The 25,587-nt window shown below is 32.4% G+C and overlaps 1 protein-coding gene and 1 long non-coding RNA gene across 2 annotated transcripts in view; one reads left to right on the top strand and one right to left on the bottom strand.

Annotated features, from left to right (window-relative positions):
* Positions 1-25,587, top strand: part of LOC126738141 (delta-sarcoglycan) — a 263,842-nt gene that overhangs the window by 174,945 nt on the left and 63,310 nt on the right. The window lies entirely within an intron of this gene.
* On the bottom strand, positions 20,899-24,112 carry LOC126738142 (uncharacterized). Its single transcript, XR_007661232.1, has 2 exons — positions 23,969-24,112; positions 20,899-21,257 (listed from the first exon to the last, which is right to left on the bottom strand). It is a non-coding gene; the product is annotated as an uncharacterized LOC126738142 (long non-coding RNA).

Here is a 25,587-nt window from a genome sequence, read left to right as displayed (position 1 = left end):
CCGATCAAGGATTACACCTAAATATTTAATTTCAGTTACAAACTCTATAGGTGAACCATTTATGAACTAAGACAATCCTAAATCAAAAAAATATTTACATTTTGTTACTGATCCTACTACCATACATTTAGTCTTTAAAGAATTCAGTTTTAATCTATTTTTACATAACCAATCATACAACACATTAAGCTCACTATTTAATATATTTACAATTTCTAAATAATCTTTTCCAGAGACGGATATGAGGGTATCGTCTGCAAATAAGTGTATAAAACATCTATTTAATATCCTATTCAGGTCATTTATATAAAGAATAAACAATAAGGGCCCCAAAACACTTCCTTGGGGTACACCCAGTACCCTTTCCTTTTTTTGAGATACCCTATGTCCTATTTTTATCCTTTGAAACCTGTCCTTTAGATAATTATCAATCCAACTTAGAGCATAATCATCAATACCATAAAGCCTCATTTTCTTTAAAAGAATTCTATGATCAATGGTTTCGAACGCACGCTTAAGATCTACGAATACACCAAGAACTATTTCACCATTGTTCATTTTCTCTCTCCAATTTGTACATACATACTGGATTGCAGATTCGCAGAAATGCTGACTTATAAATATAATATAAATTATAGTCTCTAAGATTTTATCTACAGTTGGTAAAAGATTTACAGGTCTAACCTCCGAAGGAACAGTTGGTTTATTCACTTTGGGGATTGAAATTACAACGCTAGTTTTTAGGTCATAAGGTACCTTCCCAGTGACTATTGAAGTGTTAATTAAATATAGTAGAGGATATCCAATCACGTCAAAGAGTTGTTTTACCAATTTAAAATGGCATGTGTCATCAACTTTTTCAGATGTGGATGGCATGTATCACAGAAACGTGGTAAGATAACTACTTGTAATGTGAAGAATTACTTTAATACACTTTAGAAAAGGCCCTCCAACATCCTGTGGTAAGCTTGATTCCTATTCTTTGTAAAACGTTTCCTCATGGTTTTTAAGGCCGCCATTTTTGAAGTTTTACATGTCAATTTTAGGGTCTTGACCAGATTTTATAGAGGGTCTTAAACCAGATCTTAAGCCAGGTATTAAGTCTTAAGGGTCATCCCGAGACCATCCCGAACCATATATCTCAGGTGCTGTTCCCATTTCCTATCAAAAATTTTAACTTTATCAGAATTTATTGTTTCTTCATGATGTTATTGATTGGACTTTGATGTCCTTGAATCTGTACAATGGGTTACCAAGTCAAAAAAGATCAAAGGAATGTGTAAGCAATGTTAGATTTCTGATTTGTTTTTCATATTTAAATTTTGGGACTAGTCATTGGTTAATTTATATTATTTAATGGCTCTCTAATTTATTAGTTACTGTCAAGTGATTTAAGTTTTTTCTTGGCAATTTATAATGTAATTTGCTTAAATAATAATTGATTTAATACCTTTTAATTTCACTGCCCTGATTTTCATACAGTACTATATGTATTTAGTATTATTAAATTTAGTACATTTTATTTGATTTAGTATATACATGTTATACAGTGTAATGTGCGGTGTATACTAAAATCGCCGTTGATAAAAAAGGCCAATGAGATGAAATAAACGCCTTTAAGAACAGCGTCTTGAAAACAATCAACCTTCGATTAAGGGTAATTTTAATATCATTTTTCAACGCTGTTATGGAAGGCCATTATCAATTTTATATTTTCTAATCATTAGGAGTTTTTGCGCCGTATATCTTAAAGCCATTTTGCAAATTATAAGAATTATTTTATGTTAATAATTAATAAAATAAATCTCGCCATTATAAAAAAATAACACCTGATAAATTTATTACAAAGTGTAATGAATCCTGCTATTCTACTTAATCATAATTATGTTCAAAAGTATCTTCCAATAAAAAGAAACTAATATACTAAGCCGAAAACATAATTATGCCTAAAAATACAGTGTTGTGAACAGTAAACAGTATTTAAAAAAAATTATTAGTAAACTTAAAATTCTTTAAATAACAACAAGCACAAACAAAAGAAGAAGCTAAACCTAATATCAGCAAAGCCTATTAATGTGACAATTTACTGAAGAGTCATGGTAATAGATTATGGAGAACACTTAAAGAATGTGATATTTTTATTAATTAAAAAAATCCTTTAATTTATAGTTAAATTTTAATAAATATAAGGCACTAAGTTCCTTCGGAATTTGATATAGCAAGCTCATAAACTTCGCCCATTCAAGCTAAATATCAATCTAGGGCATATATTTTGGAAAACTAGAATTTTATTTTATTCAACACAACTTAGATAATGAACTGAAAAAAGTCGTCCATATTTACAAAGAGACCTTTAATATAACCATATTAAAAAAGAACAACACATAATTTTATAAATTAATTATAAGTAAAGTAGTGACACGTATTTCGCTCTTCAGAGCATCATCAGACTTAACAGAAAAGTTAAAAATAATTGTGAGGGTCTACGTAATTTAATTTTTTGCATTTCTAATTTTAAAAATTGCATTTTTCACTTTTTTTCATACTTATGGCGAACGTCAAAAATATTCGCGTAACATAATACAAACTTAAATTTAAAGCATGTCATGCGAGAATGCGGTTGCTTGATCATATACTATTACATTAATCGCACTACTTTCCTTAATCACAATATAAAGCATGAACCATTATTTTAACAATCTAACATATTAGCATTTAAATTAAATCATGTTTTACTAATAATTTTTGGCAAGATATTTACATTTAAAATTTTTTTGTAAGATTTCCGACAAGTATTAGACGCAAACATTAATTAATAAACACGCCTAACTAATTGATACAAGGACAATGTTCGTTTTAGAAGTGGTCCCCTTTTAAAGGTTAATAATTGCTTTCCTGACCGACATCCATTAGAAAACCGGAGAAGCTAATCATTTAATCGGTCATTCATTATAACAGCAGCGGCATAACACCGTTGATCGATCAGGGACCTTTGTGTAAAAATTATAATAATATTATCCCTAGCGGCACTCTTAATACTTGTAAAATAATTATTCGGTTCGTTGCTTTTTAATGATTAAATGAAATTGAAAAAAAATTGAGTTTTTACAGTTCTGTATTAATTTTGAAATTATTTATTAATTAAAATCTATTAAAGCTTATTAAAAGTATATTCAAATATACGTTTGAATTGAATATACTTACTTGTTGAAATATATATCATGGGGATCAATAAAAATAAAAGAGATACGAAGATAGTTAAATTAGAGAAAAGTTGAGTATTTTCAAGGTTAACAATATGTCGTTTAGAAAGTTTTAAAATTTCGAGTTGTTCCGGAAATAGGCCTAAAAGACCGAAATTTGCAGATTTCTCTTTTTATTTTTTTCTAACGTTATTCAAAGAGATACGGAAAATAAAAGAGACTTTCTCATTACTATCATCAATTTGCTCCACTTCATTATTCCGATCAAATTTCCTTGACAATAGATTTGGAAGGTATTGGATCAGAAATAGAGGTTCTGTCCGGTGGACAGCCCAATCACCCGACTTAACCCCGCTAGACTTTTTTTATGGGGATATTTAAAAAGACAAGTTAGCGTTGAAAGATTTTCCCTACGACGTTTCGTTTCGGAAAAATCCATCAACAGTTTTTTTCTTTATATGCCTGTAAAAAAAAATATACCCTGGATTGAATAGCTTATTTTGTTATCAATACAATATTATACGACAGAATATAATTCTTCAATACTAAAAAAATGGGTTTTTATTAAATTCCAAATTTTTTTGGTGTAGTAAATAAAAGTGAGAAAATGTCAAAATAATTTTATTGACATATTATCGTTGTTTTTAAACTTTGTTTTTTAAGTATTCTTGCTACAGTTTTTTTTCTATTACAAAATCCAATGCTACAGTAACGCCGTTGAAGCTGGTCGTATTTATTTAAATAACTATCCAAAAAAGAAACATACCAGTACAAACATTTTCAAATCTTAAGCAGTATAGTGCTTTCAAGAAACCAGTACTGTCAAGAAACAAACTTTGCAAGAATTTTACGAGAATAATATAGTATTAGCTCTAACTGAAAATTCGGAAATATCTACCAAAATCTACTGCCCATTTCATTTTGACAACTTTACCTATTTAAATTCAGAATCTGTCAAGACCTCAGACCTAGTGACGCTAAAAGACAAATACCATTGTTTGAACAGTAAACCAGGAAGTATTAGAAAGATGAAACATAGGATAATCTGGTCGGAGAGAGTATGGTTAAATATTGGAATTTTTAACCGAAAAATATCCAATATTGGCTAGACATCAGCATTGCTTTCATTTTAATATGTGAGCTGGGTTTTTGAAACCGATTAAGAGGCCTCTTTTTTTACAATTCCCTTACCTCGAAACATTACGGCTTATTGGAATGTGATTTGGAAGAATCCTTGGAGGCCTTACCGCTTGCTAACGTTAGAAATTGTTGGTTTCAGCAGGATGGTACACTCTTTGTACCTACTCTTGGAGTAATCATCCAACAGATTCTCGGGAAAATAGATAGATACACATTAAACAGTTCCGTGGCCCCCTCGCTCGCCGGACATAACTCCGCTTGATTTTTTTCCTCTGGGGGTATTGCAAAAATTATGTTTACAGCCGGGTTTTGTATACTCTACTACAGCATACTCAGCGCCATCATTTCACCACCTACTACACCAAAACATTTGGAACTTAATGAAACCGTTTTTCCAAATTTAAATGTTGCAGAATCATATTATGTCATATATCGTTCGATTCGTAATTAAATATGCTATTTAATACAGAAAACAAAAATTTTTGATGATGGTTCCTCCGAAACGAAACGTCGTACGGAAAATCTCTCAATGCTGTTTTGTTGAGCTTACAAAATGGCCATGAAAAAGTATCCTGGTTTGCCAGTGGTACATGTTAGAATAAGTTAGTATATACTTACCTTTAGTAAATCGTTGAGTGTGTACTTACTTTAAATATACAGCGTGCAACCAATGTAGCATAGCCCAAAAACTGACAATTGACTTTTGATAAATAAGAGCATAACTTCACGTTTTTTGGTTTTGAATTTTGCTAGTAATTAGGACTCACGTTTTTGTAAAAAAAAAGGAAAATCTCTTTTGTGTGTTTTTTTATTTTGTTGATTGTATAATAATTAAACCAGTAAATGTGTTTAATTTAATGCTCGGCAAATATCCATATTTATCAGTACATGCAATTTTTATTGCTTCTTCCGAAATTTGCTCTACAAGCACGTAAATTTTGTTTTTTAAATCTTAACTCTTAAATCTTAAGTAAACTTATCGCTTTAAATATCGTCACAAGAAAAAAATTAAGCGATGTTAAGTCAGGTAATCGAGCTGACCACCTGACAGGACCTCTAAGTTCCGATTCAATACCATCCAAATCTATTGTCAAGGAAATTTGATACAATACTGGAGTAATGAAGTAGAGCATTGAAGATGGCCATGAGAAAGTCTCTTTTGCTTTTCCGTATCTCTTTAAATAGCATCAGAAAAAAATTAAAATGTAATCGGCAAATTTCGGTTTTTTAGGCATATCTCCGGAACTACTCGAAACATAGAATAGATATCCTTATCTTGGACACACTGTTAATAAACACCAACATAAACATCTGCAAACAAATAGATCTCACATTTAAGCTCAGGTCGTCTCAGTCTCAGAGACGAAAGTGAACTACTCGGAAACAACCAAAGTTCATATGTTTGTGTCATTAATATGATCTCCACACCCGATTTAGGTACGGACTTGTCATTTTTATTAAAAACGACATATCTTACCAGTGGGAAAAAGGTCTGGAACCCCCAGGATTCGATATCATGTGGTTCAAAATAACAACCGAACGATCCACAAAGTGTTTCTGCTTGCTCTAGAGGCCACCAAGCGGTACACACTACAAAAAGGCTCTTACCTTGCTGATAAAATCGATGATCTGCAAGCAAATCATCCAAGTGCAGAATGTGTTCAGGAGACAGTCACCTTCACAATATCAACTGGTTGACGTATTCTAACAGAAGCAGAACTTTGGAATTAGTGACGGTTTAACGCAGCTTATACAAAAAGCTTTTAACGCTTTACAAGGCTCAAATTCGTTAATATCTTAAGTATTGCTTTCACATATACAGCTCTGCACTCAAGCACACTTTTTAGCTATTTGCTTTCATCCAGAAGAGAGCCACACGTTTTCTAAGAGATCCAGAGATGATGATGTTTTATCGATACTATCACACTAAATGATCTTCCGGACTAGCTTATATCGTTCCACCTATACACAGTTCATAGTTAGTCTATGAACAAAGTTCTCAAGCTTAGGAAATCAAACATGTCATTAATAATAAAACATACTGACTTCAGCGTTATATTATATTATATTATAATAAATTTTTTTTTCTCGCTTAATTACAGGCTGCCCTTACTGTCGCCCCTCGCTTCTGCCTCCCCAATTGCTAATTTTTTGTTTTTTTTTTTCATAACATTATATTTTTTTGTAGTCGTTTTAAATTCTTTCATAGACTAAATACTAATGATTGAAATACTAATTTTTTTTATATGGAATTATTTAGAAATATTTAGCTGTTTTGTTTGTTATGTATAGAATAGTTCACATATGCTTTCCTTAATATAAGGAGCATGTGAAGCGGTTTTTTTATAATCGATGAACTGTCCTTTTTGTCATAAAATGTATTATTTTTTTCTTCTTATTTTGACAAATAAACGATTTGTATTTGTATTTGTATACACGCAAGACCTACTCATCAAGCAGATGCGACTCATGAATAACGAGTGAATCTGCAGACGCCTAGAACATCGCTATATCCGGACTCCTTTTTATGGAGAAATGCAAGTCTATGGAATCTCAAGGCACATCTTTTTGGAACATTATAACTTGCAGAACTTAAATATCCACAGGCACCTTCGTAAGACTGGCGCTACTCGTCGTACTTTTACCGTAGGGTTTGCTGTTTAGTGCCAATGTCTAGATAATCTTTATTATGCTTAGACACTTTTTATACTATTTTGTGAAAATTTTAACTTAAAATACGAAAGAAACTTAGAAATATTTTTCCAGAATCATGTAATTGACAATAGCTAAATTATATCAGTAATTTATAGCACAGATACTAGATTAAGAAAGAAATGATACTATTGGTTTGTATTTCTACTACCAACAATTTTTTTATATACTATATTTAGTATTTTTGCGAAATGTGGATGGATTTTTTGTTAAAACACATCTACCATGTCTATATAAATTGATCAATGTTTTAGAAAGTCTCTAGTTTGCAACTTGTGGCCCAATTTAGTCTTTTTTTACCTGCATAAGATCCGGTCAACCCTACAATTTTTTTTCCTTTATATATAGGGTGTTACAGAATAAGATGCTGATCCTTAAGGGTGTCAATCCTAAGTGATTTTAAGAAAAGAAGTTCAAATAAGTCAAGAAATCAAATTTGCCCTAAATCGAATGGAGATTATCAAAATAGTTTTTATTTAACGGAAAAGCAGTATACACATAATATTTTCTCTTCGTCTTCGTCAGATGTGTGTGTGCTAAATTTCATAAACATATATAGGAAGTTAATAAAGCTATGATAAAGAAATAATTTTTTTCTGAAAATTTTAACACCCTGTAGCTCAAAAGTTAAGGTGTTTAACACATAGCTTTAGTCAAACTTTTCTTCTTAAAATCACCTAAGGATTGACACCTTTAGGGATTAGCACCTTATTCTGTAACACCCCATAGATGCATCTTCTCAAGGTTTTGATGCATTGTTAGTACAAAATGAGCAGGTTTAGTCGTCATTATTACTAATTGGTGAAACCCTATTGCTAGAAAAATAAAGCGAAGATAGGTATTAGAAAGATTTTCGAAGTATGACGAAATTACTTCATCTACTCCTAAGGGAAAGTTTTATTGAATTAATTCGGCAAAGTTAAATTTGAGATACTTGTCTTTTTTATTATCGAAACTGGGATGTGTCTGACTAATAACACTTCCAAAGTAATACACTTCTTTGCTTATTAAAAAAGGAAATCAAATTTGGTATGTAGATATGCTTAACGATTCAGACACGTACAAAGTACCAAATTTGTATTATTATTTAAAATTTTTTTATCATTTCCAGTTTACTAGAAAATTGCCTTAATTTTCTTAATATAAATGGGATAGTCAATTTATTGTTGACAGCCGTTTATATATATTTTCAAGTTAACTTATTCAGAAGTAAAACACTATAAAAACTTAAAAGCTGATTTAATTCGAGTAATAACTTAATATATTTATACTTTTGCTTAGTAATCAATATATAAATGAAAAGTTCTAGCTAAATAAATAGATTGATAGCGTGTAAATCATCTCTTCTTAGAGGTGACACTGGAAATATGAAGAACTTAAATGAATATTTGAGGTTGGCTGATTTCAAGGCTTTAAGTAAAGCAGAATGGTTAGCTTCTTTTGGATCTTTGATTACTAACTAAAAATATTTTGTATGTATATTAATAGAATTTAAGTCCTAATGCATATACAGGGTGATTCATTAATATTGCACGAAAATGAAATGCCGGTTTTTTTGGGTTAAATTATGACGAAAAGTTCCTATAAACATATGTCCGAAAGTGCTTCGTTTCCGAGATACAGGGTGTTCAAATTTTCTTAAAAAATCGATTTTTTATTAATATCTAAGAAATGCCTTTGCTGTTTGCAATGTCATTCACACCATTTCTGGATATCTTAATGATGTATCTTTTTGACATATGACAGTTGATTTGTTATTCCAGGGACGTGCCCACGGGGTAAGCGGGTTAGGTTTTTTGTACAAAAAATAGCACCTAGTAGATTTTTTGAACCTCCTGTACATTTTTTGGATGACGCAACTAAAGATGGAATTGTTTCAACTCTTGGGTGTTTTTCGTATCTCCCTCCGTTTTCGATAAAAAAATTAGTTTAATGCAAACGTTTGAAAAAACTTGAATAAACATAATAAAATGCCTACTTATCGATTTACAGGGTGAAGAATAGTAAATACGGTAATTTGGAATTTTGACATGACATTAACTGTACTACCTGTTGAAAAATAGTTTTAATTAAACTTAGGTACATTAATTAAATTCTTAGAATAAACATTAGTAAATTGATGAAGGTAATGAAAAGCTATGGACTAAGAAACGTACGCTATAAGAGTTGTTCAAAATGAGTTCCTCCAACTGCAATGCATGCGTCTGTCCTGCGACGCATTGACTGGCGAACACGTTCAAAGATCCCTGGCGTGTTTCGAATAATATCGCAATTTGCAATAATACGATTTCTTAATTCTTCAACATTTTCGATGGGGGTGGTATAAACTAATTGCTTGAGGTGGCCCCAGAGGAAAAAGTCTATTGGATTTAGATCGGGAGATCGCGCAGGCCAGGGTTGTATACCTCCACGACTTTGAGGTTGTATACCTCCACGACCTTGCACGAAAATGAAATGCCAACCGGCATATCATTTTCGTGCAATATTAATGAATCACCCTGTATATTAATAGGGTTCAAATACTTGATATGAAGAAATTTCTTCTTCTCGGCAATATTACCGGGTATATTCTTGTTTTTATGATTCAGCTTATGAGGTTGTTAGGTTGGCTTCAAAGATGAATTTCGGCAACTAAATGTTCTGGAATTTAGCATGTTCCTTCAAGTGGTAACTTTAGGTCTTTTTATTGGATGGAAGATATGTAACATGCATTCCAAAATAAAGTTTTCTTTTAATACTCGGTTTTTCTGCATTATTCTTAATTGTGTCCGGAAGCTAGATGCAATCCTTTAAGGGGGTGATAGCTGACTTAATTTCAAACATTTTAAGCTAAATATGTGTAGGTCGAAATTTGTTTATAAATTTTTTATGGCAATTTTCGCATTTTTCTCAAGAAATACCAAAATTTCACACTTAAACGATAATAGAGCGCAAGTTACAATTAGTATCGGAGTTTCAAAGTTTATTTTGTTTTGTCTAATGTGTATTAATAAAAATACGATCAATTTCAAGCTTCTGTGTAAACTTATTAGAAAAAATAGAGATATTGAAACGTAAAAAATAAATATGGAGTTAAAATAAAAATGTTTTGTTTTGTGTTTAAATAATTGTTATGAAAATGCTTTCGTCGTTCAAACCTCTCTAAAAATATGCCTAGCTTCTGCCCTTTATCATCTAAGTATAAATATCGGAAAATTGTGGATATTAGTCCTCAATTATTAATTAACAATGAACAAATTGAATTTGTAACATGTATGAAATATTTGGGTCTGCAACTTGATAATTTGCTTAACTTTAAAACTCATCGTGATTACATTGAAAAGAAAATTGCAAAAAAAATGTTTTTTTTTTTTAGTAGAATATCAACAAGTCTATCTTGTTAATCTAAATTAATGGTTTATAATACTATCATTCAACCACATTTTGACTTTTGTGCCTCAGTGCAGTATTTATTTAATATAAACCAGACTAACAGACTTCAGAAACTTTAGAATCGGGGCATGAGGGTGATATTAAATGCACACCGCCTTACACCAATATCCTTTATGCTCAACACTCTAAATTGGTTTTCTGTTGAGAGAAGGTTTTGCTTTCTTTCTATGATTTTTATATATAGGATTGTAAATAACTTAGCGCCACCTTATTTCAAACAGTTCATTACTTTTAATAATAATGTCCATGATTACCCTACAAGGAATAGTGATGATATTTTTATTCCAATAGCAAATTTTAGAAGTACCATGAATTCTTTGTTTTTTAAGTGTTTTCAAAAATATAATAGTCTTCCTCGAGAAATAAAGGAATCACAATCTCTTGATCGGTTTAAAACTGTTCTAAAGAATTATGAATAATATAAATTAATTTGGAAATTGGCGAATTAGGGCAATAAACTAATGTGGTTGATGGAAATTCATTTATTTGTTTGTTTTTCTTTCAAGAGGGTGAAATTGTGCTTATTATTAATTTTTATTTATTTTTTTTGTTGTTACCTAGTTAAGTTACTTATTTAGTATAGTTTTGTTTTTATGTATATTAGATGTACCTACTTAATAATGATATATTTCATTTCATTATTTTAAGATATCACTCGTGCCGATGCCTGGCCAATTGTCAGTATTATGGCCTCTTTTGTGCGGCAGGTCATGTAAACAAAACTTACTAGATTGGTTTTCTATTATGGGACAGTTCAGGTAAATAAAAAGTAATAAAAACAAAATTAAGCAGAGGTACCTAATAGTAGATACTGTAGGGTAAGGGGTACCTAGTAGGTACTTTGGGGTGGGGGTTACAAGTTAGGTATTCGCTAAATAAATAAAAACATGTGATTTTAGCCTCTTGTTGTTTAGTTTCACTCTCGCCTCTAATTTTGTAAGATTATCAACTTCGTACTGACTGCATCCACTGTTTTTTAAATGATAGAAATAAATAAAATAAATAGTTTCTGCCCGTTTTATTAACCAGTATTGTAAAATGGAATTTGCCAACCAAGAGTACGCTGACATTGTCTTCACATATGGACGCGCTAACGGTAATGGAGCTTTAGCACCACTCTTGTACCAGGAACGTTATCCAAATCGGAGGTTACCAAACTTTAGGGTGTTTCAAAACACCTTTCACCGTCTTACTGAAGTTGGCATTGGGAATAATCCGGCACGTGGAGTCAACCCTGGCCATACTAATGTAGAGATTGAAGAGCAAATACAGGAAGCTTTTACCGCAGACCCTACTGCAAGCGTCAGAAAAGTAGCTGAAGACCTTGGCCTCTCTAGATGGAAGGTGTGGATGACCATGAAGAAAGATGGACAGTATCCCTTTTATGGTACGGGGGTGCAGGGCTTACAAGAAGAAGACCCTGCAACACGAATTCAGTTCTACCGCTTTTTATTGAACATGGACATCGTGGACCCGTTATTCTTAAGAAGTATCTTGTGGACAGATGAGTCCAATTTTTCCAGAGAGGGTATTACGAACTTTCACAACTTCCACGAATGGGCTGCCAAAGATACAAATCCGCACTGGAAAAAACAAAAATCATTTCAGAATTTCAGATTTCAGATTTTCGGTCAATGTGTAGGTCGGAGTCATAGGCAGGACTTTTATTGGGCCACATTTTCTACCAGAGAATTTAAATGGTGCCAACTATTTAGATTTTCTACAAAATGATATCCCCGTTCTTCTAAACGAAGCTGGATTATTGGAACGAGAAAGACCAATAACCTTTCAGCAAGAAGGTTGTCCAGCGCATTGGTCCTTGGCTGTCAGGAATTACTTAGACGAGTGTTTTCCGGACGGTTGGATCGGTAGAGGCGGAACCTTTCCTTGGCCTCCTCGATCGCCTGACCTAACTCCGTTGGATTTTTTTCAAATGGGGCCGGGCAAAGGAGCCTGTATACACCACCGAAATAAGAACAAAAGAAGAGTTGATTCGCAAAATAAATGAAGCATTTGACAGGATGAAAGAAGATATGACCATAAGAGTAACCACCACCGAAGTAACAAAAAGGGCTCGTGCCTGTATTAGAAATAATGGATTGCATTTTAAACATGAACAATAAATAGTTTAAACAAGATTGTGTTTTATTTAACATTAAAACCTAAAATAACCTCACAATCGGGGCTCTAATGCTTAGTAGGCTTATGAGAGGTCTCAGTCTAATAATTTTTGTTTACATGACCTGCCTCACAAAAGAGGCCATAATTCTGAGAATTGGCCAGGCATCGGCATGAGTGATATCTAAAAATAAAGGGCGTTTCAATGTCTCTATTTTTTCTATTAGTTTACACAGAAGCTTGGAATTGATCGTATTTTTATTAATACACATTAGACAAAACAAAATAAACTTTCATTCAACAAAAATTCAAAAATTGCCATAAAAAATTTGTAAACAAATTTCGACCTACACATATTTAGCTTAAAATGTTTGAAATTAAGTCAGCTATCACCCTCTTAAAGGATTGCATCTAGCTTGCAGACATCCTGTATATTCCAAATATGTAGGCACATTTTACATTTTAAAATAGTTGCTATTTTTTGATATCTCAAATCACAAATACATCTCACTTCACTTAGACCGGTGAAAAACTGCAAAAATTGAATATAACAAAATAAGTTCGATTAATTCTGACAGTCGTTTATAAATGACGTTGTATCTTAGCATTTTAATTTTTTTTATATAATTTATAACATAACCAAAACCAAATATAGTTTCTGACGACATTTCGATAACGTAATTCACCGAAACATGGCATTCACTTTTGTCTCACATTTTCTTTATCAAATTTACTTTTTCTTTGTTCTTTCGTGTACTCTTTCGCTCACGCTTAAAGTTAATCCTGGACACTACACACATCGCGACGACGAAATATATTTCATATTTATGAGCCACTGTCCAGTGTCCGGTGACTTTGTTGTTTCATTATAAAATTTTTATGTAATGATATTTAGCACTTTTGTACGTATGCCATGTTAATGGCATGTCTGAACGTCGTTAGAGTCTCACTTCTTTTTATTATAAATTAATTTTTATTAGGCTTTTTTTTAGGGGCTTTAGGCTTTTTTATTTACTAATTTAATTCATTCTTATGATTTAATACTATTGGCATTTTATAATAGAATGCTCATATCTACAGGGTGTTTCGTTGATCATGTTACAAACTTTTAGGGTAGATAGAAAACGTCAAAATAAAGGAAGAGTTACGAAAATGGGACCGGAAATGCTTCTTCGGGGAACTAGAGCTCTTTGAAGATAACCTTTAAAAATTAGTTTTCGTTTTATAGCTTCGGAACTATCAATTTTAGATCATAAATTAATGTAGGCTTTTTCTTTATCGCTAGAGACATTATTGGGTTCTTTTAGGAAATAAAAGTCTGGATGGCAGAACAACAAAAGAAAGAGTTTAATAAATAAGTGAATCAAGTAGAGTTAATAACATGAATAATAAAGTGTGATGATAAAACTTGTTTTAAGGTGGGTCCAGACTACTCGTGCTCGCGCTCGCACTCCGGCTTTTACTTGTACTTTTTGAACTTGATCTACTTGTGCCACCATTTACTTGGACCGTCCACATAGACTTATTTATTTGCTAAATTGCTTGTACTCCGGCTGTTCCAATGAGCGACGACGAGCTTGTGGCGGCTAGTGCGGCTTTTAGTGTAATTTATTGTTTATTAAATAAACAAAAAACAAAAATGAGAAAGAAGAGACGGTGGTGGGTTACGTCGTTATTTAAAAATCGAAGCAAATGCAGTGGAAGCAATTTACTTAGCGACCTTAATATTGAAAACCTCCACTTTCATACATTCTGTAGAATGTCGCCTACTAATTTTGAGGAAATCATAATTTTAATCGGCCCAAAAATTATGAAGAAAAACACAACATTTCGAAAAGCAATTCCTGTAAAAGAACGATTAGCTGTAACACTAAGATATTTAGCATCGGGTGATTCGTACACTAGCTTAAGCTTTTTGTTTAAGTTTTCCAAGCAGTCAATTTCGCTGATTGTGCCAGAGGTATGCAGTGCTTTATGTGAAGTTTTTCAAGATTTTATAAAGGTAGGTAAACAATAATTCGTTCAAAACTTTATTAATAATAATTCACAAATTTTAATATTGATTAGTGTTGAGAGTGTTAATCCATGGCGTTAATGAATAGTTGTTATCGTGAATAGTTTAATGTTTGTTCAGGCTGAGAGGTTGTAGGTGTAGGTGTTAGTTGTGACGGTTGTAATAGTGGTTGATGTTCCGTGTTTATTGCATGAGGCGAGGGAAAAGGACTTTGAACCGTAGAAGCTGATTCAGTGGTTGAAGGGGAAGCCGTACTCCAGTACGCCTGTAGTGTTAGGGCCCTATAATTTCCTAGATTGGGTCTTTGCATAGGGTATTCCCCTAACTCTGCCTTAAACAGGATGTCATTAAAACCTTTCTGGACGTAAACAGCTGTTCGTTTATCCAATGATCTTAACTTACGAGCGATGAATTCACCATATGCGTCATACTCATCTCTCTGTTTATCGTTTATTTTCTTTAATACAGGGTGTCCATTTATAACCTGACACATTTTAACTGCTTATAAGTCGAGAACGAAAAATGACAACAATGTGCGGTTTTCACAGAACTTTATCAATATTTTTAAAGTTTTTTTTGACAGTGTTGCCAAGTTTCAAAATTTACCTGAAATAGGAGGAAAAAATTGAAGATTTTCAAAGGCCGATTTCTCAAAAATTTTAAATGTAACACCCTGTACTTTTTAATTTCACATAAAAGCCTATTAAATTCCCTTTCCGAATATGTATAAATTGTCTTAAATTCATTATTTTTTTTTACAGAGCTAATTTTAGTAAATGACACCTTTTTCAAAATTTTCCTAGAATACATATTCGGTGATTGTCGATTGATGAAGATTTTCTGGTAATTGCCTATGTATCGCTTTAGCATGATCATAATTAAATAATTTGCGCTATTGCCATGTCTATAAAAAGTATTTATTCTATGTATTAAATTACAACAATTTTAACAACAAACAATTGAAGAAATTTATTTTAATTTATAACTAATAAATTAGCTGCTGAATATGATCCCCATTTTGCTCGGAACACAAATGTAGACGGAGAAATAAGTCGCCGAAGGCGTTTTGTAGCATTCGCTGTGTAATTTGGTTGAAAACGTTTACTATGTTGTTGCGCAGTTCATCCAAATTTCTTGGGGTTGGATTGTAGCAACGTCTTTTACATATCCCCATATACAAGAATCTGGAATGGTTAGATCGGGAGAATAAGGTGCCCACTCGATTGGACCTGCTCGCCCTATCCATCTGTTTCCAAAAGTAATATCTAAGGAATCCCTTGCGACCCTGGAGAAGTGTGGTGGTGCACCGTCTTGCTGGAAGTAGACCGTGTCTAAAATTCTATCCTGCTGAAGTTGAGAATAAAAGAATGTTTCCAACATATCGGTGTAATTGTTTACATTCACTGTTGCTTATTGAAAAAAAATGCCACATAAATTTTAAATTTCGATACTGCACACCAAAAGTTCAGCTTAGGAGAATCTCTTTCAAATTTGTTATACACTCGAGGATTTTCATTTCCCCAAATTCGGCAGTTATGCTTATTTACTCGACCACTGATGTGAAATGTTGCCTCATCAGACATTATTAAATTGGTATCCGGCTTATTTCTAAAAAGATCTAGTAGTGTTTTGCACATTAAATATCTTTTTTCAAGGGCGCGATTTTCTATTTTTTCGAAAGTTTGAATTTTGTAGGGTTTAAACTTAATTATAAAAAAAAATAATGAATTTAAGACAATTTATACATTTTCGGAAAGGGGATTTAACAGGCTTTAATGTGAAATTAAAAAGTACAGGGTGTTACATTTAAAATTTTTGAGAAATCGGCCTTTGAAAATCATCATTTTTTTCCTCCTATTTCAGGTGAACTTTGAAACTTGGCAAAAGACTGTCAAAAAAAACTTTAAAAATATTGATGAAGTTTTGTGAAAACCGCACATTGTTGTCATTTTTCGTTCTCGACTTATAAGCAGTTAAAATGTGTCAGTTTATAAATGGACACCCTGTATTTCAAACGATTCTTTTATTCGTGAATCTTCATTACTACGTATTCTTTTGCGTTCAGTGATTTGCCTAGTTTGGGCCAAACTATTTTCTTGTGGTACAGTCTCTTCAATAGTGTTGTTATTAGGTGCTTCTTGTGTATGTCCTTCTTCACTTTCTACTTCTTCCTCTTCTAGGTTTTGTGTTGAAGTTTCCTAAAAAATTGACTTATTAAATTAATAAAATCTGTCCAAGAAAATCTACAATATTTAAATATTATTAATAAATGTTTCTTTTTTCAGATGTCTCAAACAGAGAATGAGTGGCTTCAAGTAGCAGCTCAATATGAAAGACTATGGAACTTCCCACATTGCATGGGGGTAATGGATGGCAAACACGTTGTTCTTCAGTGTCCAGTAAATACAGGCAGTGACTATTTTAATTACAAAGGAACTTTTAGTATTGTTCTTTTTGCTGTTGTTGATGCCGATTATTGTTTTCTCTACGCTGACGTGGGCTGTCAAGGTCGAATATCAGACGGCGGTGTTTTTCGCAATACAACCTTTTACAAAAAACTGGAGGATGGCTCTTTAAATCTTCCAAGTAGTAGAAAACTTCCTGGTAGGGAAATGTTGGTCCCGTATGTTTTTGTTGCGGATGATGCATTTCCGTTGCATAATAATATAATGAAACCATACTTAGGACAGCAAGAAAAGGGATCAAGCAAAAGGGTTTTTAATTACAGGATGAGTAGAGCCAGACGAATAGTAGAGAATGTTTTTGGTATAGTCTCAGCAGTATTTCGGGTTCTTAGGAAACCCTTACTTTTGGAGCCCCAAAAAGCTCAAGTAATTGTTATGGCTTGTGTTTATTTACACAATTATTTAAGACATAATGCAAGGAATACATATACACCAACCTTAACATTTGACTGTGAGCAAAATGGAGAAATTGTTCCAGGAAATTGGAGAAATGAACCAGAGCCGAACTCTACATTCCGGGCTTTAAGAAACATACCTCGTAAATCTTCTCAGAATTCCCAAAGCATAAGAAATGAATTTGCAGATTATTTCGTCAATTAAGGAAAAGTACCATGGCAAGATAATTATCAATAAATTAAAAATAATTTTGTCAGAATTTTTTTAAAGTGTAATTACAATTTTTTCGTAAAAGATTTTTAATTTTTTTAATCGGTGTTTAAATGAGGATAATATTTTGAAGAGCAGTTTATTTAAATGGCACTTATAATTAGATAAAAAAATATAGGTACGTACCTCTGTATTTATTGTTTCCTTGGGTTGATATTTCGTGTGCAAGAAATGAAAATGTTTAAAGGCAAACCAAGGAGAATATAATTCATCTGTGCCCATTCCAGATCTGTTATTTTGTGCAACTTTTTGCCTAGCTTTTCTGTATGTTGCCAGTAGTGACGTAATTTTGCGTTTTATCTCCTGTACATCTAAATTTAATTCTTGTGATATTTCTTTCCAAGCATCGTTCTTTTTATTATTAATTTTGTAAAATTTATTTGTACTGTCCCACAAAACTACATGCTTTTCGTATAATTTAATTAAATCAATAACGCGATCGTTCGTCCACTCCATTTTGATAAAAATTGAACGTTTAAAATACGTTTGACCGTAAACAACACAACACAAGTCACAAGTATACGAAATTCGAAAAATTTCCGTCCAATAAACTTACAAGTCCGTGCGAGCTTCCTTTGATGTACCGACACCGGTCGGAACCTCACGAGTAACGTACTTGCCTGGCTTGCGCTGCTCCCACTCCGACTTGTCGCCACGTCCACATATAGGCAAGTCGCAAGTAAAAGCCGGAGTACGAGCACGAGCACGAGTAGTCTGGACCCACCTTTAGATTTGCAATACCACGCCTTGTAAATGTCGCTTCATCTGTCTACAGGAATGTTCTGCAGAAATAAAAATTTAGACGTGATTGTCTTAATATCTAGTTAGAATAAATTAGACGAGAGTAGTGGTTTTCCACTACTCTCAAGCAAACAAGCAAACCTTGTACCTTACGATAATGATACGGATGTAAGCCTTCACGTTTTAAAATTCGCCAAACAGTCAATCAATTCACTGATAGTTGCATCTCTTGCAACAGTATCTAATACTCGTTGACCTAAGTCTGCTGGCAAGTTCACTCCCCGATCGAAATAATATTCACGCAGTCCGCATTCCCGACATTGTTTGTGATGTATGCGCCTATTTGGAAACCGATGTTCATATTCGATAACTGCTTGACGAGCACTGAGGTTACAGTAGTCATACACAAAATGCATGTCTGCGTACTTTTAAGAAGACAATCGGAAGGACATTTTGATAAGTCACTCACTAAGAAACCAGGAATAACTGCCTTGCTTATCATAAAACAATTTCGTTAAATTATGCGAAAAAGATACGTAAAACAATTACACCGGCAATATTTATTTTCTCATACAGTTAACAAAATAATATATAAAAAAGAAAAGTAATTGGAATGCGGTTATCCCGTATTTATCTTAGCCGAAGCACGAAAGGCATAAATTACAGAAAAGAACGATAATCGAAAGGGAAAAGCCTAAGAATTGGGGGATATCGACCCTTATATTTTATTAGATTACTTTGTAATGAAAGTCGTGTGTCGGATGCTTATCGCTAGTTTTATCTAATTGGTTAGTTAAGAATTTATGAGAATTAAGTTTGCTTTTGTTTTGGTGAACAGTATACTAATTGTGAGTAATGTTTGTTGTTACCTTAAGTATATTTTCTAATTAAAAAATCCTTAAGGTTTTAAGTAACCTTGCCAATTCCTTAAATATTTAGTTTTATTACACCTGATAAATTTCTCCAAGATCTTCGAAATTAGGCAAATCACTTTCGCCGCAAAGGAGTAGTGTAATGGATCACTCTAAAGCTGCCAACTTAAACATGTAAATTTACTGTATATATCTTCGAGGGGCGAGAATCTGCTAAATTCCTCTTAATTAACTGTCGAATAAATATGCTATTTGCTAAGATAAGATTGCAAAAACCAATAATTAATTAATATTATTCATTGAGTGCAAAATGTTATTTCGAATGCTCTTAAGCAAAACGCCAGCAGATTACTATAGAGGAAGTAGATGGATTATATCAACACAGGTTATAATTAGCAACAAATATCGTATAAACCATAGTTATGCCGCAAGTAATTAGTTCCGGTGCCCAAATGACATCGGCCTCTACATACAAAGGCCGCGCTTAATGGCGCCCTGGCCGGCAGATCAAAGGAACAATAATGTCTTGCTTAGAGAAAATTGACCACTCGGACCGTCACATTGTCCAAGCAATTTCATGGGTAGTAGGTTATAATGCCTGCTAAATCATAATAACAATTCTGATTGCCTATGACTAAGCTTCCTTTATAGTATTATAAGATTTTTTTTAGTATTACACAAAAGTATAATAAGGCATTGCATTAGCGATAAAAGATCGATCAAAAGATAATGAAAATTAATTAGTGCCAGTGTTAATCTTCATAAATTGGAAGCCATTTTATAGGATTATTATAGGAAATAATGAGGGATTTATCGTAAATATTATTTAATAAAAAGAGGGTACACCACTGCATCTTACTAAAATAAATTTTATTTTATGAATCCTTGTTTAGTTTTGAGCAAATTTGTATTCTTGAGTTTTTTTTATTTGTATATCTTATTTAGTATAAGTATAATTGCATTATACTTGCGACAAAAAATGACATAACTACTGCTAATTTCGTAGCAATACGCCTTGTTTTCGAGAAATAAAATAAGGTTTTTACACGTTTTAGTTGAAAACCCTAAGGTTATGTGAGAAAAAAAAAACTATAGATTTTTTTATTACCTATAATTTTCTTAAAAAGCATGTTTTTCTCAGGCAATTATTCTCTGCAAAAAAAAACGTTTTTTATTAACACTACCCTTACCCCCAAACCCACCACACACAACTTACCAGTAAGAAATCTATTTACTTAATAAGTAAAATTATTGAAACTTTTAAAAAACACTGACACGCCACTGGACCTAATAATTTTAATCTAGTTACAGCTAAATAAGCGTCTGATAACTTCAAATTACTGCACCAAATTTCAACCAAATCGCTTTAAGGATAGTTATAGTATTTTTAAAATACCGTTATTTTTTTGAACCTTCATCGCCCTGTATCTCAGAAACAAAGCAACTCCCGACATACGTTCATGAGAACTTTTTTTCATTAAACGACCTAACGATTCACCCTGTATAGTTTCGTACCGAAGTTAGGAAACACCCTGTATACACAATATAAAACGAATTATATTTTAAATTGTTTCAATTCTATTATAAATAAATAATATTGTATTATTACCATATACAAACCAGTAAAAGGCAATATATCGTGACGAAAACAAAATATTTTTACAAGTCTTGAGACATCATCCAAGATTCAAATTTTTTCATTTCAGGTTTTCATACAGTCTAGGAGAAGGCGGACGTATTGTGCAGTCGACTACCTCTAATACCAAATGTTCAAAATTTCATATCGCTCTCGAGGTATTTTTATTGCATATTTTTTCGCAGACCAACTTTAATACTCATGAAATTTTCTCGGCGTTTTCTTGACTTTTTCTTCTATCGGCAGTTTATACGAAACCTGCAATGTTAGGAAATGGGAGGAAGGAGTTTGGGAAATATATTGTACATAAATGAATTTAGAGTATAATTAAATATTATTAATTAAGAAATTGATAACTTAAACCTTATATTTTGCATGAACCTAGGTAATACATGAAAAAAACAAGAACACATTTTTAAATAATGTCCTATTTACGGATGAGGCAACATTTCATAAAAACGCATCAGTAAATAGACATAACTTTCATTATTATTCATCCGAAAACCCCCATTTTATGCGGCAGATCGACTACCACCATAGGTGGTCATTAAATGTGTGCGGTGGAATTATTGGAAGCACCATTATCGGTTCCTATTTTTTTAATGGTCATCTCAATGGAGAAATGTACCTTCAATTTTTACAAAATTAACTGCCTAGATTACTTGCAAAGGTTCCATTAATTACTAGAAACCCAATGTGGTTTCAACAGGACGGAGCTTCTCCACATTTTTCTCAAAATGTCACTGAATATTTAAATGTAACCTTTGAAGAAAAATGGACCTATTAATTGGCCAGTCAGATCACCTGACCTAACAAAATTAGATTTTTTTATGGGGTTTTGTAAAAGAAATTGTTTATAGTAGAAATCCACCTACAACGGCAGTAGATATGGAGCAGAGAATACGGGATGCGTTTGCTCGAGTAACCCCTCAAATGCTACATGAAGTAGAAAAAAGTTTCAGGAACGTATTAATTTATGTTTGGAATAAAACGGAGTACAAATTGAACACTTAATGTAATAATAATAAAATGATAAATATTTTTAATATGCTTGTTTAATTATTATCGTGAATATTTAAAAAACGACTAAAGACATCTAATATATTTACATAATAAAAAATGTTCATGTATTAAATCTTAATTAAATGGATAAAAATATAGAGGGTATTCCATTTAAAAAAAGCGAGAAATGGAGCTTTGAAATTCGTAAAATATAATTGCTAACTACGAACACCCTGTATATGACAGAAGGAAACAATTTAAGTCAAAGTAATTCTCCATTCTTCTAAAATCCCAATTAAGTCCAATATTGACATTGAATTAACATTTCTAGTATCAAGATGAAATTAAATGATGTAACGATTTTTAGATTTTTTTTATAAAAAAAATTATTGCAGTCAAACTGCGCATGACAAAGTAGCCATATTTAGCGCGTATACTAAGTAACCTAAGGTGGTCTTAAAAATAAATAAAAAGAATGGCATTCCATTAAAAAAAAATTCTGCTTATATCGCCCTACTTTTTTGAAGCACCCTGTATACTTCAAAATATTTTCCAGATATGCGCTATCAGGTCCCAACATTTTTTTAAGAGGTTAGAAATTTTTAACCTTATTTTTTTAGGCTTTATAAAAGACCGGCGCACTGTTGCAGGACCCTGTATAAAAATGCTATTTGTTATATCTGCGAAGTTTCCACAACATAGAAATAATTTACTTACAATCAACAACAAATACCCAACTTAAGATATCCAATACAGCTTTAGGCAATAAGCTAAGTAAAAATTAAAAAAAAAAAGTGCGAAAGCTTTACTTTACAAAATTAATATAATACGAGTAACGATAATATTTCGGCATATATACGTTCTCCCTTCAAATCTGTTTCTAATTTACCGTAAATGCACAGAAAATATTCATGCGCACCTACATATCATATCTCCGGGGTAAAACCTGCCGTAATTGCAGTCCAGGAGGCAAGAAGGAAATTTTGAAAGCCCCTTTTGGGATGATACTAGCGCTAATGTCGTCGGTGAAAGGACCATCCTGGGACCCGAATAATATGACCCGGGAAATATAATAACAAGAAGGGCCTATCTATCCGGACGCAGGCTTATCTAAATTCTAAAATAACATTCTCTTGCTGTGGATAATCTCATATTATAAACGATTTAGTAAGTTTAAAGTATACGAGTACGAGTGGTGAAACTTATGGTTTAGAGTTAGCATAGAGACTGAGAGAGAGAGAGAGAGAAAGGAGCAATTAGTTTTGTTAAAGAAAGAGTTTCCAATTAACAAGAGTGATGAAAATCCGCGCCATGTTTTCAGGAAACAGTATTTAGAAAAAAATCAATGTCTGAGCAGGAATATTATTGTCGGGCCTCTATTTATTAATGATGACACTTACTAGGAAATGTTGGAAACCACCAGTCAACTTAAAATTGTTAAAGAAATAGAAAATCAGTTGGATATTCATGGGGGTAAGAACCTAAACGAAGATTTATTACATTTTCAACAAGATGAAGCACCATCCCACTATGTTCTACCTGTGAGACAATTTTTATTCGATGCGTTTCCAGATCTGTGGATATGGAGAAGAGGTACAATGAAATGGCCGTCGAGATCACCAGATTTAACACTCCTCGACTTTTTCCCTGGAGGAGTCACTTAAAAACTGTTGTATTTAACATGCAACCGGCTTCACTCGATGATCTTCTACAACGGATTATATTACAGAATGTGCATCTATTTCAAGAGTAAAGTATTTCAAAATGGGAGAAATGAGTTTCAAAACTGATTCTTTTGTTTAGACCAAAATAGACTACATTTTGAGCATCTAATTTAATAAAATAACACTTTATAAAAACAGAGTAACTTTGTTTAACCTTACAAAAATAAAATTTAGGAAAAATTATTGTGCAGTTGAATACTACTCCAAAAGATCTTCAATTTAAGATGTCAAGAGATAACTTACCCTATAACCAAAAATATGGTGGTTGTGGTTCGCTCTCCCTGTATAACGTTTGTACCAAATTGCGGTTTTCTAGCTTTTTTAGTTTCAGAGATATTTGCACTTGCAAGTTTTTTTTGTTTAAGAAGTTATTAAGGGATTTATTGATGATTGTCATAAATGTGTCAATGTAGACATAGAACCACCTGTTCGAAAATTAAAAAAGAAAGAAAAATTGCAAAATAATTCAACGACGTAACTTGATCGAAATAAAATTAAAAAAAATTCTTTAAACTTTCAAAAATTATAAAGTTTTAAGAAAGACAACTACACGTAATGAATTTTTAATAGTTACAAGACAACAGCAAAGCAAAAAGCTAAGAACCTAAAATATTACCTACAGGAACTTTAAAGTCCTGAATGTCCGCTTGGACTTTCCGAAGTTCATAATAAGTTTATTGGCAACAGAATTACGAAACTCAGTTCCAGCAGCGTGTCCCCAACTTTTGATATCAACTTTTTCAGGGACTCGAGGTTACTGTATTATTCAGAGCTTATAAAAATCTTTTTAAGTTGCATTGAGAGTCTCTGGATGAGTTTATTAAAAATATATTAAATTCAAAGAAATTAACAGTAGAAGTTATCTAGTTTTATAACTGTCTATGAAGAAGGTTTTGCGATTTAAGTATTATTTATAGCTCTTTTATTATGAGGTTCTATTTTGATAACTTAAGATGTACATTAAGATGTAAAGTTATTTTTTTTTTCAGAAATGTTTAGATCTATTTTTGCATAGTTCCCAATGCCCAGTTATCTAACATATGAGAAGTATGCCTTTTGCTTAATCTGATGTTTCATATCTTGCAAACTAGTCTGCTTCAACTGGCAACGATAATAATTATAATAGTTATTATCGTTCGACAATTCTGTATGTATTTTCGGTAACGCTTCACTAGTTTTTTAGTCTATTTTCGTTTTTTTTTAACACTAAATTAGATTAATATGTGGCTTATTGAGACACAGCGCATAGAAATCTTAATGATGATTAACTACGGTAATCAAGTCAGAAAGCATCAGGACGTTTGTGACGTATTTAATCAAAAATACCTCAATGGTCCGCCAATATCGCAATCAATGGTTAGTAAGATTGAGCATAAGCTTGGTCAATTTGATCATGTAAGAGATGTTTCTCGATGTGGTCATCTCAAATTAATGAAAATAAGCCGTCAGAAGTTTTATTGGGGATTTAAGCTAATCAGCATGTAGCATCTAGGCAGGTAGCAAAGGACATGAATATTGGGTAAACAAATGTTCTTAAAAGAGTACATACGAATAAATATTATCCTTATAAGATGCAAGTTCATCAAGAACTCTTCGAAGGAGACTTTAAAAGGTGCCTTGAATTTTGTGAGCTTTTAGAAAATATGTGTTTGGAGAATCGAAATTTAGTGAAAAAAATATTTTTTTCCGATCAAGCCACTTTCTGCTTATATGGTGGCGTAAATACCCAGAACTATCGGTACTGGTCTGATGTAAATCCAGACTGTATGAGGGAAGGACATACATAATTCAATCTTAAAATAAACGTATGGGCTGGCGTTATTGGTGACATTATTATCGGCCTTTCTTCTTTGAAGAAAATT

The sequence above is a fragment of the Anthonomus grandis genome, chromosome 7 (assembly GCF_022605725.1).
Source record: "Anthonomus grandis grandis chromosome 7, icAntGran1.3, whole genome shotgun sequence".
Lineage (NCBI taxonomy): Eukaryota > Metazoa > Arthropoda > Insecta > Coleoptera > Curculionidae > Anthonomus > Anthonomus grandis.
Note: the sequence above shows the minus strand (reverse complement) of the source record. Positions and strands in the feature narration are given on the sequence as shown.